We start from the raw sequence: 14,225 nt of genomic DNA on the forward strand, positions 1-14,225 counted from the left end.
TATATTTATTGCACATACATATGTATGTATGTACATATGTATGTAGGTTTAATCAATTTGCAAATATGCCATCAATTTGCTAGCTAAGCTGGTTAATTAAAAATGTTTCAATTTGCATAAATTTTTATTGCCTCACAAAAAATCTAATATATCACTGCATTTATTGGCTTTTTATATGGAATATTTCTGCACAGGCAAAGGCACAGTCTTTCAAAAAAATGTACATATGTACATATGTATTGTATAATTTTTTTGTATTAGAAAAATATACATACATAGTATGTATTTTGTGAAAAAATATTGTTAAAATTTATTAAATTTATCTGTATATTTAAATTTTTTAATTGATGTTTTTAGCATAAATATTTATTTTTTTTCGCAAGTGGCAGAAACTAACAGCATATTACAATGAAATATGTTATTAAAAAAAATTTCTTTTAATTATAAAATTTTTAATTTTAATAAAGAATTTAAAATTATTAATTGTTTAATTTTTATTTAAAATTTTTTTTTTATAAAAACAATAAGCAATTTGAATGTGAAATTATTCATTTTTAAAAATTTTACAATTTTTTTATTAAAAAACTTCACTTTTAATTGTAAAATTTTTAATTTTATTAAAAAAATTCAAAATATTTATTGTTTAAATATTTAATTTTAATACAAAAAATTAAATTATTTTGGTTAAATCAAAAATTAAATTTAAAATTTTTTATTAAAAAATAATTTAATTCTTAATTATAAAATTTTAATTTTAATTCTAAAAATTTAAAATTATTTACAGTTAAAGTTTTAATTAAAATATATTAACATTTTTTTATTAAAAAGTAATTTAACTTCTAATTATAAAAGTTGTAATTTTAATAAGAAAATTAAAATTATGGGTTGTTGCATTTTTAATCTAAACATTTGCAATTTTTTCTTTTGTATCTTTTAATTATAATAAAAAAAAAAAAATTTAAAATTATTTTTTATAAAAAATTTAACTTTTAATTTAAAATTTTTAATAAAAAAAATTTAAATTTTTGTTATTTAATTTTTAATTTAAAAATTTTAAATTTTTTGTTATTTAATTTTTAGTTTAAAAATTTTAATTTTTTATAATATTTTAATAAATTTAATTTTCTTGGATATATTCTTTAACAAATTCAATTTTTTTTCAAAATATTTAATTTTATTGGTGTTAATTTGTGCTTCTTAGGATAACAAGTAATAGAAAAAAATATTAAAAAAAAAAAATAAAAACCAAATTCTTTTTAAATAAATGTATAGTTTTGCATTAAACTTGCCATCATATCAATTAATCTTTTCCCACCTGTCGTAGTTAAAAAAGTATTTCGACCATATTTCGTATGATCCAGTTTTAATAAGCCCAAACTGTCAGCTGTCGACACTTCACTGCATAAATTGCGAGAATTTAAATCTGGCGTTAATTTTGGGACAATTAAGTTTAATTTGAGTTAGGCACTTTCTATAAGACAGTAAATTGCTTTTATAAACAATATTGTTATATATTTATTTCTCTAAATATGTTGGCCACTGAATTCAAATAGCACGGCAATCAATGGATGTCCTTCCCTAATTTCACAATTTATAAAACACACTTTTTTGACTCACTGTATGCTAGCATAAACTCAAATAAATTATGCGCATTTTATTTTCAAATATTTTTGCGGAATGCCAACGCAATAATTTAATAAGCACTTAATTGCTGAATTGTTAATTATGGCGTTAAAAAGGCAATTATTGCTCGTGTATTAGATTACCAAGCAAAGCAATAAATAATCAAATGCATTAGAGGAGAAAAAATTTCGCACAAACACACACATGCACAGATACAAACATATATAGTATATGTATACTACATACATATGTGAATGATTTAAAGTAGTTAGAGAGTGTAAAATTTATTGTTGTAGTGGTGTGAAATACAAAAAAAAAAAATATATTTAAGTAAAATATAAGGCATGGTTTTGGAGACATATGCAGCAGTAATGTAATAAAAATATTAAAATAACTCAACGAGCGACAAAATCGCATATAGAAGGTCTGACTTCAACCACTTTATGCCTTTAACATTTTAACGATCAACGGTAAGCGCTTATCAGCATGTGTGGCGCAGTAAGGTCCACTTAACGCCTTCTTGCACATAGCGCCTGTAGACATCGTCGGAAGGTGTATGGCTGCGAAAGTTTTTATTAGACTCAGGGAATCTGGATTTTTAAACGAACACGTATCTGAGCATTCGGATAGCCTCACACACTTTGTCTTCATAACGGACCACTTGAATCATCAAGTCGTCAAACCGAACACTGGCGGCTCCTCTTTGCCCACATGCCGACGAGGGAGTTGTGGATGGGAATAAACCGTTGGAGAAAAGGGGCATTGAGCTTTTTTACGCATGAGCGAAAGCTTGGGAGAAAGATTGGTGGAGGGGTTTACTGACAGAAGCTCTCTATCAACTACAGCCCTCAGTAAGGCTAGCCTCTCTCTAGATGTAGGGTTTATAACAGGCCATTGCTTTATTGGCGTCCCTGCTGTAAGGTTGGAAATCTTACCAGATCCCATTTACAGAAGCTGTATGGAAGAAGATGAAGTGGAAACAACTTAACACTTCCTTCTTGACTGTCCCGCGTTTAGGAGATCAAGACTTAAGCACTTGGGGCCTAACCTAACTCCAACCTAATATAAACTTGACGGTATTTTTGAGATTTTTTTTTTCGAAATTGATACAACCATATGTGGTTTTGACGTTGTCAAATTTAATGACATTCACCGTGAAGTTTGAAGTTGACATTTTTCGAGCTAATTGGCAACATAGAATGTAAAATTGCCATATAAGTCAGTAATGGCACCATAATTTAAAATGCCATTTTATTGTCAATTCAGTTATTTGTCACGTCATTAAATTTGACATATGGTAAGCTGGAACAGTATTGGTTATGTCATTGAATTTGACTTATTGTAAGCTAGAGGAGTATGTTTTGGGTAAATTGGGCAAAATCAGAGACACTTACAATTAGAAACACTTTGTCATAAAATTTGACAATATCTATTTGCAAGGAAAAAGGAATATTTGTCCAGTTATAAGACTGAACAACATTTATAATAATTATAAAAATTAAAATTTGTGAAAAATCTTAACCATTTGAAGTTGAAAAAATAGTGTTATTTGGTGGCCGTTGTAGTCATTAAATTTGGCCTAATGTGAAAGCATTAACGGAACATGACGAAAAGATGAGTATACTCGGAGACTATAAAGCTATAGAAATGAAATATTTTTTATATTTTAAGCAAGTTTTGTCGAAAAAATTTATATTTAAGTGTGTAATAATTTTTTAGACACATTTTGGAAGAATTTAAAATGAAATAAATATTTCAAAGCTTTGTCATAAAATTTGGCAATTTGTCATTATCAAAAAACAAGTATAGTTTTACGATGCCAAGGAGTTTTTATTGAAAAATTACAAATTCATGTAGGGTAATGATTTTTGAACACATATTAAAGGAACGCAAAATTTAAAAATATAAAAAAATGTTGTCATAAAATTTGACAATGCCACATTACCTAAAAAAACTAATATTTTTGTAATGTAGTATATTTTCAACCAAACAACTTATATTGTTGTATTCCAATAACTTTTTTGACATATTTTAAAAGAGCACAAAGTTAGAAAAAAAATAAAAAATATTGTAAAAAATAAAATGGTCAAAAAAATAAAAAATATTGTAAAAAATAAATTGGCAATATGTCAAAAAAAGAAGAAAGCAATATGAGCAAGTAAAATTTTGTCTAAAAAGAAGTATTTGAGTGATCTAAAATATTTTCGAATATATTTTAGGTCAGCTTGAAATTATAAAAATTTAATTTTGACAGCTATCTGGAGTATATGCATTGAAGCTTTCTAACCTCTAAAGTAATATACTAAAATTGTATGGTAAAGGCATGTAAATGTTTGCACAAATCTTTGCACTTAGCAGATAGGCTTGAAATCAGGTTACTGGAGCATGTATTATGAATGAAAATTAAAAAAAAAAAACAGAAATTAAAGCAACCCTTTAAATCAAAAATAAAAAATTATATTTTATGAACACTTCCTCAAGCGTTCACTGACACTAAAGAAATTTCCATAAAAGAAAAAATCATGCCACATTTTTAATATTTTTAATTAACTCGCATATAATAAGCATGAGCACGACAAAGTGCTAAACAAGTGCAATGAACTGAAGAATAAAAAAAAAATATTTTTTTTTTTCAAAATTTTTCTTTAAAATGTCAGTGAAATACACACGAATGCATGCGACGCGCCAAATTTGAGGTGTGAATTTTGATGCAAAGTGACAATTGGCTGCACAAAAATAACACCTACACAGCACACAAGCTAAATATATGTACAAATTTATGCATACAAATATATAGATAAATGATATACATATTTACATATATGCTACAGCGCTGTCAAACCGCAAAACCACATTTGTGCATTTAAATTTTACGCCAGCGGTACCCAGCCACTTTGAGTGGGTAGCTAATATGCGTGGAAAAAAATTAGAAAAAATTCAAATGCATGCCTGGAAATGGTCCCCAGGGAGTGCTGTTTCCTACATGCACACAGACAATGGAAATCCACACATTTTTCTAAGCACATTTTGCGTCAACCTTTTGACGTTTAAAAAACAACACTGCACTTTTTTCATATTTTGCTCAGCGCTTGCACGGTTGCAATTGCCTTTCGTCGCCTTTAATCAGTCAATTTATATTTGTGGTATCTCAGTGGATTTCCGCTTGCTTTGGCATTAAAAGTGCTAGCTTTTAGCTTAATTAGTCATTGGGTTAATTAGGACCAAAGCGCCGGCTGTTGGTTTAAGACAGATGTGTCATCCGAGTGCATAAGCTTGAATTAAATGCTTCTATAATACTAAAAGAGCTTTAATTACAACAAATCAAGGCTCACAGAGCGTGCTGAAGAAGTATTGAGATTTTTGAGATTTTAATAGAATAAGTTGGAGAGGTTTTTCGAGTCTCAAATCATTAGTTTTAAACAACAGAAACCTAAAACTCTATGTGAAGCAGGGAACTCGACGAATTAAGCACTTCATATTAAAGCTGAGGTTATAAAAAATGGACTGTATAGCTCATGATGGCACATCTCTTCAAGTGAACTGCGTTGCCAAGCTTTCAGAGAAACATATACATACATATATGCACCTCAAGTCCGGATACTTTGAAATAGACAACATAATCTCATTATCCTACCGCTTGCAATAATCTACGAACCTCTTGTGATTCTTGGAAGTTTGATACTGGAGTAAATTATCCAATTATGATATCTCTAGAATATATATTGCCTACTTTTGAGAGCTTAACAAAAATCTTTTCAAACCAGATGCTCTTGGTTAGGCGAGTACTGATATGATACCACAAAAAATAAGGCATCTGACTCACCAATGTACATTGGTACATGTACACCAGAGCCGACTGGTTACCTCAGCTTTAAATTGCAAATCTCAAGTATGGATATAAGGTAAGCTTTGAGAAAAATCCAAACCGCTATGTGTAGAAAGAAATTCCAGAATCCTTAAGAAGTTTAAGGTTATAAAGTCTGACTTGTATTTAAGGTTATGAAGCGAGGATCAATTACCGAGGACCGAAAGAAAAAGATCTCCGCAGTGTTCATATCTTAAGGTATTAAAGCACGGCTATATTAATCCAAAGGTCAAAAAGAAGTTTCAAAATTCGAAATAATTCCCAAAATTAAGTTACATACATAAGTTCGATTGCCGGTAAGGGAATCTGATTCGCTTTCTGCAAGGACTATCTTTTCAGCTGTTGAAAAGCTAATCTTCCTTAAGGCCTCTATTTGATTGATAAATGAAGAGATCCAGTCTAAATATGTTCAAAGCCGAATTTAAGTCTCTGGCGAGTAGAGCAAAGCTTTTCCGATCACTTGGAAGTCTAATTGACTTCCTTTGACAGCGAAAAAACACCGCAGTGATAATATTTTAAGATCATGCGGACCGACTTGATTAACTATAAGGTAAACAAGAAGTTTTAAGACGAAAGCAGAAACTTTCCATAAAGATCATTAGGAAGACTGACTGAACATGTTCGCTTTAACAGTCTGGATTGTTCAGGAATGGGGTTCAATTTCCTACCTGCATGGACCGACTTATGTGGTCGAACCCTTTGCAGTTAAACTTCCATAAGATCTATAATTAAGTAATATACTGCTTAGAGATCTGGTCCAATTGTCTGCAGAGACTCAGTTGGGTTCTGGGATATTAGAAAACAGCTTTTTTATATGGATCGTTACTTCACATGCCTCCTTAGCCAGACATGCTTCATTTGGTAGGTAATCCAATCTATAAAAATCTACTGTTATATGTAAATAATTAACAAATATTTTCGAACAACTTTCGTAAATCCAAGAGCGTGAAAATTCATTTTCTAATGCATCCGCTTTCAAGTGCAAAATAAATTTGAAAACAAAAAGAAAGCACAGAGTAGGCATTTAAATTGTTTTCCACTCAAAATACGGAAATGAGGTTTAACTGCATTTGGCACTTAGTTGAAGAAATGCTTTGATCTAAAGTGCCACATATCACATATGTATTCTCACTAAACAACAACGAGTAAGTAAGAGTACTGCTTAAAAAACCATTTCCCAGGTGTTAAACATCGATAAATAACGGAAATGCATTAAACGAAGAACAAAGCGAATGAAAATTTGTACTTGAGTGTAAGTGCCGCTATATGCTTGAAACGAGCGGTAAATGGGATGTGTGAGGAGGACCACATAGAATGAAATGAAGTAGCTTAAGATCTTTAGATTATTAAAAGTTTTGTATATTTGTTTATACATAAATGTAGCATTCTCGGATTACATCTGTTGCCAAATCACGCCATGAAATCCACTACTTTCGAGAGGAATATTCGTATTTCTATATAGGAATAACTAATGATAAATTTGGACTACATATTTCCAGAATATCCCAGTGGATTTTACGCCTAACCGCCTAAAGGATATTGCCTTCTGTTCTCCCAACCGTCTCTTTCCACTTAGGGAGGAGCCAATCCACATTGCCTTCCGCCGTAGGGTTGAGGAATTTTTGTTTAGTATTGCTCTGTTTTTGGGAGGCAACGCCTGAAATCCGTCGGTTCTCACTACCCAAGCGTTCAAAGCTAGTAAAGAAATATCTAACGTTAAGCATTGCGGTCTTCTTCTCTAAGGGCGAAGACACCGCTTACGCGGTTATAGCCGAGTTTACAACAGCGCGCCAGTTATTCCTCTTCTTCTTTGTGTGGCGCCAATTAGAGATTCGAAGTATAAGCAGGTCCTACTCTACCTGGTCTTCCTCTTCCTCTGCTTCTTCCCCCAGCGGGCACTGCGTCGATTACTCTTTCGAACGGCTCGCAGTGGTCCTTCCCGATCCTGACGGAGCTTTTGGTGCAACCGTATTAGTTGTGCTGGGATAAGCATCGAGTTACTTCATTATAAAACTGGCATGGCTGTCAGGCCACAGCGGAGTTACAGGCAAATTCAAAGCTGGTGATGTAGCAAAAAAAGACCCCTTAGTGGCTCCATGAATAGAATTAGAACAGGTCCTGGTGCGTTTTGCTACTGGATAGATGGGTCTCGTGGGAGCATGGCCAGCTCTAGCCTAAAATTAGCTCTTGCCCTGTGACGTTTTTGGCCCAAAGTGGGTCCCAAGAGGTTTGGGATCTCTCTGCCCTTAATAAGACAAGCATTTCTCTAATCTGATGTGGGCAGTATTCTGCCACCTCAGTAGGCAAGAGTGACATCTTACCGAAATGGCTGGCAGGCTAATACCGGTCTTAAAACCCTGTCGTCAAGTACATTCAATGCACGTCGCCATAATTTTTTCACCATAGAAGTTCAGTTGAGACGAGTTCCTGATTCATGCTCAAGCATAGCGGCTTGAAGCTGAGGCCCAATAGAACAAAAATTAATACATCGCAACAACAACAAAAACCCCAAATAAAGATCCACTAAACTCACCGAAACAAGAGAACATTATCCAAAGGAGACGGACAGAAAAGGAATCCCTTGAAAGGTGCAAGGGTTTCGTGTAAATAATGAAGATGGCGATCGCAAAACAGTAGAACGTCGGAAAGGATGTTAAGAACGGAACGGCACAGCTAGACGAACTCTTATCAAGAGTTATCGTAGAAATTAGCTCATCGCAGAGAATGAGGAAAGACAAGGATATCTAAGAAGACGCTTCACGACTCCCGAGTTAATAGCCTCGAAGCGGCGCGCGACAAGCCCTGTGGAGGCTCGAGAAACAATGCGACCACGAAACCAAAAGGACGGCCATTGGCAAAAAGTTTTGCGTCTCAAAGAGCAAAGAAGACTCAAGCAAACGAAGGAGGGGCGAAGGAAGCACATAAAAACGCAAAAGAGAGACAACAAGGGAAGAATATGGCTGCAAGTCTGAGAGCATATCGTAGTACCAAACGACAATTAGAAGCAGAAGAAGGCAAATGGTGTTCCAAAGATAATTTTTATGATTCAAAACTTTACAAAGCATCGTCTATCATGCTAAAAAGTCTTCTCTGATCCAATTTTGCTACCCATTCTTATAAATTGTATTCCTCTAAGCTCTTTGAACCACTGTGTTTTAAAATTTCTGTATTTTCCCACCATCCGTCATTCATTCATTTATTCACTTATGAATTCTACGCTCACACTTAATTTGTCTAATAACGTGTACTCCGCTCCGCTCAATTGGGCTAAAAGCGCTCTGCTCTCGCAAAAGCAAAACTCTTCTATTATTTCAAACGAAATAACTACAATTCCAATAATTATTCCAATTTCCTTTTGTGATTGTTGTAATATTGCTCCATACTTGCAGTCTGCTGTGCAATTTCACAAACACATGTTCACATACATACATAAAAGGCTGAAAATCATTTCCAGTCAATTGTTTTTGTTGTTTTAAACTTTGCTTTTGTCTGCACTTCCGCTCATCCAATATTGGTTCTTATTGTTTTAGTAGTCAGCAAGTTCTAATGCAACCGATTTTCCACGCGTACACACACACATACACGGAAAGCACACACACAGGCAAGCGTCAAAAAACTTGGATTTTCTTGTTTTTGTTTCAAGTTTTCAAGAATATTTTTGCTGTTATTGTTGTTTGGTAGCTTACAATCAAGGCTGATGTTGTTGTTATTGTTGCTATTGCTGTTGTTTTTGTTTCTATTGCTGTTGTTTTTGTTGTTGTCTAGGAAACATGTTAATTAAGAAATTTTCACTTTTGGCCCTGCCAATTAGTCAAGTTTTATCGATTAGCTCTTCCCAAGCTCCCCAATGGCGCCAAGAGTGTTTTCAATTCGTTGAAGAGAGTGTGGCAGCTGTGGAGTAAGGCGTTGGGAATGGAAAATGCGAATGTGAGTTTGTAGGGGCAGTTGAGGTTGGGTTGTTGTAGAATTGTTTAGTATTGAGTTTTGAAGAGTTGAAGAGGCTTTTGGCTGCGTTGGGTGAAATTTGATTATTTGCTTGTGTGTGTGTGCGTGTGCTTGAATAAGTAAATTTTTCGAAGTTCTGCTATTTTTAGAGTTGACTGAGAATGCTTGTTGCTAATAATTGAGTAATAATATTTATAACTGAATTGAAATATATGTATGTACATATATATGTATGTATATTTTTTAATTTAAAACGATTTGTAGTAGCTGACAGTAATGTTTAAAATTATTTATTCACATTTACTAACTAACTACTAACTTTTTAAGACGTGAATAGTGAAAAAATACATATTTTAAATATCAAAAATCTTTTTAAGGATTTTGATTGTTTATTACATTTTTTCGGTTAAGTATTAAAAAATTCTAAAATTTTTTTTTGCATTTCCCATTGAAAAAAATTTAGTTAAAAAATCAATTCAATTAAAATTTTACGCTTTTCCAATTAAAAAAATTTTTAAATTAAAAAAAATTATTTTATAAAAAAAAAATTAGAAAATAATTTTAGAATTTTTTTTTGCATTTCCCATTAAAAAAAATGTATTAAAAAAATCAATTTAATTAAAATTTTTAGCTTTTCCTATTAAACAAATTTTTAAATAAATAAATTTTTAAATAAAAAAATTTTTTTTAATTAAAAAAATTCAAAATTAAAAAAAAATATTTTAATCAAAAAAAGTATAAATAAAGAATAATTTTAATTTAATTATTTTTTTTTACTCTTAAATTTTTTTTTTATGGGAAATGTTGTTTGATGTGAGCCGGTGAGTCCGGTGAGAATGACTGTTGTCGTGCCATGATTCAAAATTTTTTTTGCATTTCCCATTAAAAAAAAAATATTAACAAAAATCAATTTAATTAAAATTTTTCCTATTAAAAAATGTTTAAATTAAAAAAAAAATAATAATTTTAGAAAAAAAAATTAGAAAATAATTTTAGAATTTTTTTTGCATTTCCCATTAAAATAAAATTTTTTTTTAAAAAATCAATTTAATTAAAATTTTTCGCTTTTCCTATTAAAACAATTTTTAAATTAAAAAAAAAATTTTAATTAAAAAAATTCAAAATTAAAAAAAAAAATTTAATTAAACAAAGTATAAATAAAGAACAAATTTTAATTTAATTATTTTTTTTTACTCTTAATTTTTTTTTTTAATGCGAAATGCTCCTTGGTGTGAGCCGGTGAGTCCGATGAGAACGACTGTTATCGTGCCGTGACAACCGATAATTTGATTCCTGAAATTGAAGCTCGTGATCTCGACTGCATTTGGTTTCAACAAGACGACGCCACTTCTCACACATCATATCAATCAATGGATTTATTGAGAGAACACTTCGGTAAGCAGATAGTTTCAAGTTTTGGGCCGATCGACTAGCCACCAAGATCGTGCGATATCACTTTTTCTGTGAGAATTTGTAAAGTCTAAAGTCTGTTTGCCTGCTTTGATTCAGGCTTTAGAGCAAAACATCACGCGTGTCATTCGCCAATTAAAAGTCGAAATGCTCGTCGAGTTATCGAAAATTGGACTCAAAGGTTGGACTATCTGAGACGTAGCACCAACCAGCATTTGAATGAAATAATCTTTAAAACATAAATGCCAAAATATGTTCTTTCGAATGATAATAAACACTCTCCATCAATTTTGAAGTTTCTGTGATTTTTTTTAATAAAGAATTACGAAATAGATCACTCTTTATAATCATTTTAATAATTCTAAAGTTTTTTTCTGCATATAAAAATGTTTGCGCTCATCTTGTCAGAACTTAAGTGCCGTATATATACATATACCTACATATACATATGTATTTACATAATATATATAATCATATGTACTATATATACACAATAATACAAGCATACTCTTCAGTTTACTCTAAATAATCCATTTTAGTATTTTTTCCGCTTTCATGCAAAGCAAGAAATTATGAAAACAAAGCGCTGCAACAACTGAAAACAGCATTGCTTAAGTGGAAAACATTATCATGAGTTATTAAAACAAATATGGTTGCAAAAGCAAAGGCAAGCGCTTGAGCAAAAATGAAGTGCAAAAACGCAAAAGGATTTTTCTATCTACCTGAATGTGTTAAAAGATGAGAACTTAAGTAAGTGCCTTTTGATGGAGGTATAAAAGGAATTTGGCACGCACACACATATGTATATGCAATATTATATAAACGCACATAAATATATGTACATATACACATACATGGATATACATATGTATATATAAAGCAGGTGAGTTTGAGCGGCATAAGTAATACTTATATGTCTGTATGCCTGCCTGTTTGATACACTTTATGAACACATATAAATGCATTAATTTTAATATACCATAAAAACTTATTTTAATAGTATGAAAATATAACTCAAAGCGGTGCTTATAATTGTAAGAACTTTGGAGTATATTGCATTTCAAATCATTTCGATGAAAATGGTAAAAAGTGTATTTGTAAAAAATAAAAATTGCAATCGATTAAAATTAAAAGCATACAAGCATTGGGCGATGAGCAGAAATCATAATAATATGATGGAGCAAGTAAGAGAGGGCTAAATTCGGCTATAACCAAACATTTTATACTCTAGGAACTTGCAGAAATCAAAGCCAGGGAAACACCTTGAGGTGTAAAGCGTCAACCAGAGCATGGGAATCGGAGCAATTTGATATATACATACATATATATACGATACATAACTCATACAGAGACCGGCGTATTCGCTATAATGTTAGAAAAAGGAAAATCATTATATGTAGTATATAGGAGGAGTTGGGGTAGTATCGACGCAAATTTATCTATTAACTATATCACACATTACCACATACCAAAAAATTATCTCTGGGTTTCATTAAGGTACCTATAATACAATCACCAATCATGTGGAGCCAGCCGGATGTTCGCAAATCCTGATATTAGTTATATGGAGGCTAATTAAATTGTCGCCCAATTTTATCTATATTAGGCACAAAGATACCCTGCTATGAGCAAGATACACTCTGTAACTTTCATTGTAACAGCTCAAATATTGGCCGATATATGCTACACAAAGTCATCCGAAAGTTCGAAAATCTTTGTAGTAGGTGTATGTGAGCTCAGGGAGGTATTGACCAGATTCAACCCATTTTTAATACACAGAGGTACTATTGCCGGGAAAGGATTCCCTCTGTATTTCAATTGCATATTCCATACATTGACCTATAATTTCGGTCATAAGTCAATTATAGATACTGGGATCCACATATGCGGTGTCTAGGGGCTTGTTTTGGTTCGATTTGGGCACTTTTTGGTCATAACGTGGCTTTTGATGGTTAAAAATTTATTTTTTTGACAATATAAACAAAACATATTTAAAAAAAATCATTAAAAAATTTTAATTTTCGTCGAAAATTCTATTGATTATTCCAAAGCGCACAAAAATCCATATTCAAAAATGAAATCTATTATTTTGGCAATATTTTCGAACAAAAATTTTTAATAATTTTTTTTTTATTAAAAAATATATATGTTTATATATATTCCAAAAACATATTTATAGGCAAGTTATGGAAAAAAAACGCAAAAAATTTGATTTTTGAATTTTTCACCTATGTAAATTTTGAGGTTATGTGAAGGTGTTAGTTGTTATTTTCGACATAGAAAGGTAAGTTTACCAAATTTCTGGAAAGAATTTTTTTACACAAAATAAAAGTAAAAACAAAAAGAATTTTTTACACAAAATAAAAGTAAAAAAAAAAGAATTTTTTGAAAGGGTGTTCCACATAACCTCAAAATTTACATATTTGAAAAATTCAAAAAATTCCACTTTTAATTGTTATTTTGGACGTAGGAAGGTAATTTTACACCAAATTTCGAGAAAAAATAATTTTTTTATATACAAAATTCAATTTCAAACCCCAAAAACAGAATTTTGAATTTTCACATACATATAGTTGAGGTTATGTGTTATTTTGGGCATAGAAAGGTAAGTTTACATACAATTTCGGGAAAGAATTGTTTTTATACAAAATTAAAGTAAAACCCTAAACGAGGATTTTTCGAAATTTTCAGATAAAATTGAGATAAACTGCTCTTAAGGCTTAAAAGTACAACCACGCCCATCCCTTTCCTCAGCCCGATCTCACATCTATCGTAGTTTATTTTTCCATTCAGTTTTGCTATTTTATCTTTTTTTATCATTTCTAATGAGCTAATGAATAGTAGGTGGATACTATGAACTTTTTTTCGTTTTCAAAAATTGGTTACCTTGGCCTATTAGGGGCAAAGGACATATGTAATAGACATAAGGTCACAGTGCAATACTCATTTATTTATTTTACTAGAGGCAATAAAAACAGAAAATTTTAAACTTTACGCAAAAATAATGAAATTTAAGCGCTTATTGAAAAGAAAAATATATATTTTTTAAATTATAAACTTTTAATTAAAGTTGAGCCTTTAATTCTTCTATGTACTAGTACTTTTGAAAAAATATAATATTTTCAAACAATTGAATATTGCTTTTAGCAAATTAACCACCATCATCTATTTTGTAATTGATATGCTTTGCTTAAGATTACAAATAGCCAGCTAGAATGCAACTAATATTTGTATTATTAAGCTAATTTAAGTAAAATATGTATGCATGTCTGTATATATGTATGTATCTCCCGATGAGCCTCTTCTGCAAAGCAAATCCACATTAACACAAATTTAAGTGTGTTTTATTAATAACAAAGATAAAAGAGAAATTACGCTACAA

At 31.1% G+C, this 14,225-nt stretch overlaps 1 protein-coding gene across 1 annotated transcript in view; it reads left to right on the forward strand.

The window, feature by feature from the left end:
- LOC109579710 (putative 60S ribosomal protein L33) overlaps positions 1-14,225 on the forward strand; it is a 123,663-nt gene that overhangs the window by 45,306 nt on the left and 64,132 nt on the right. The window lies entirely within an intron of this gene.

This window comes from Bactrocera dorsalis, chromosome 4 (genome assembly GCF_023373825.1).
Source record: "Bactrocera dorsalis isolate Fly_Bdor chromosome 4, ASM2337382v1, whole genome shotgun sequence".
Taxonomy (NCBI): Eukaryota; Metazoa; Arthropoda; class Insecta; order Diptera; family Tephritidae; genus Bactrocera; species Bactrocera dorsalis.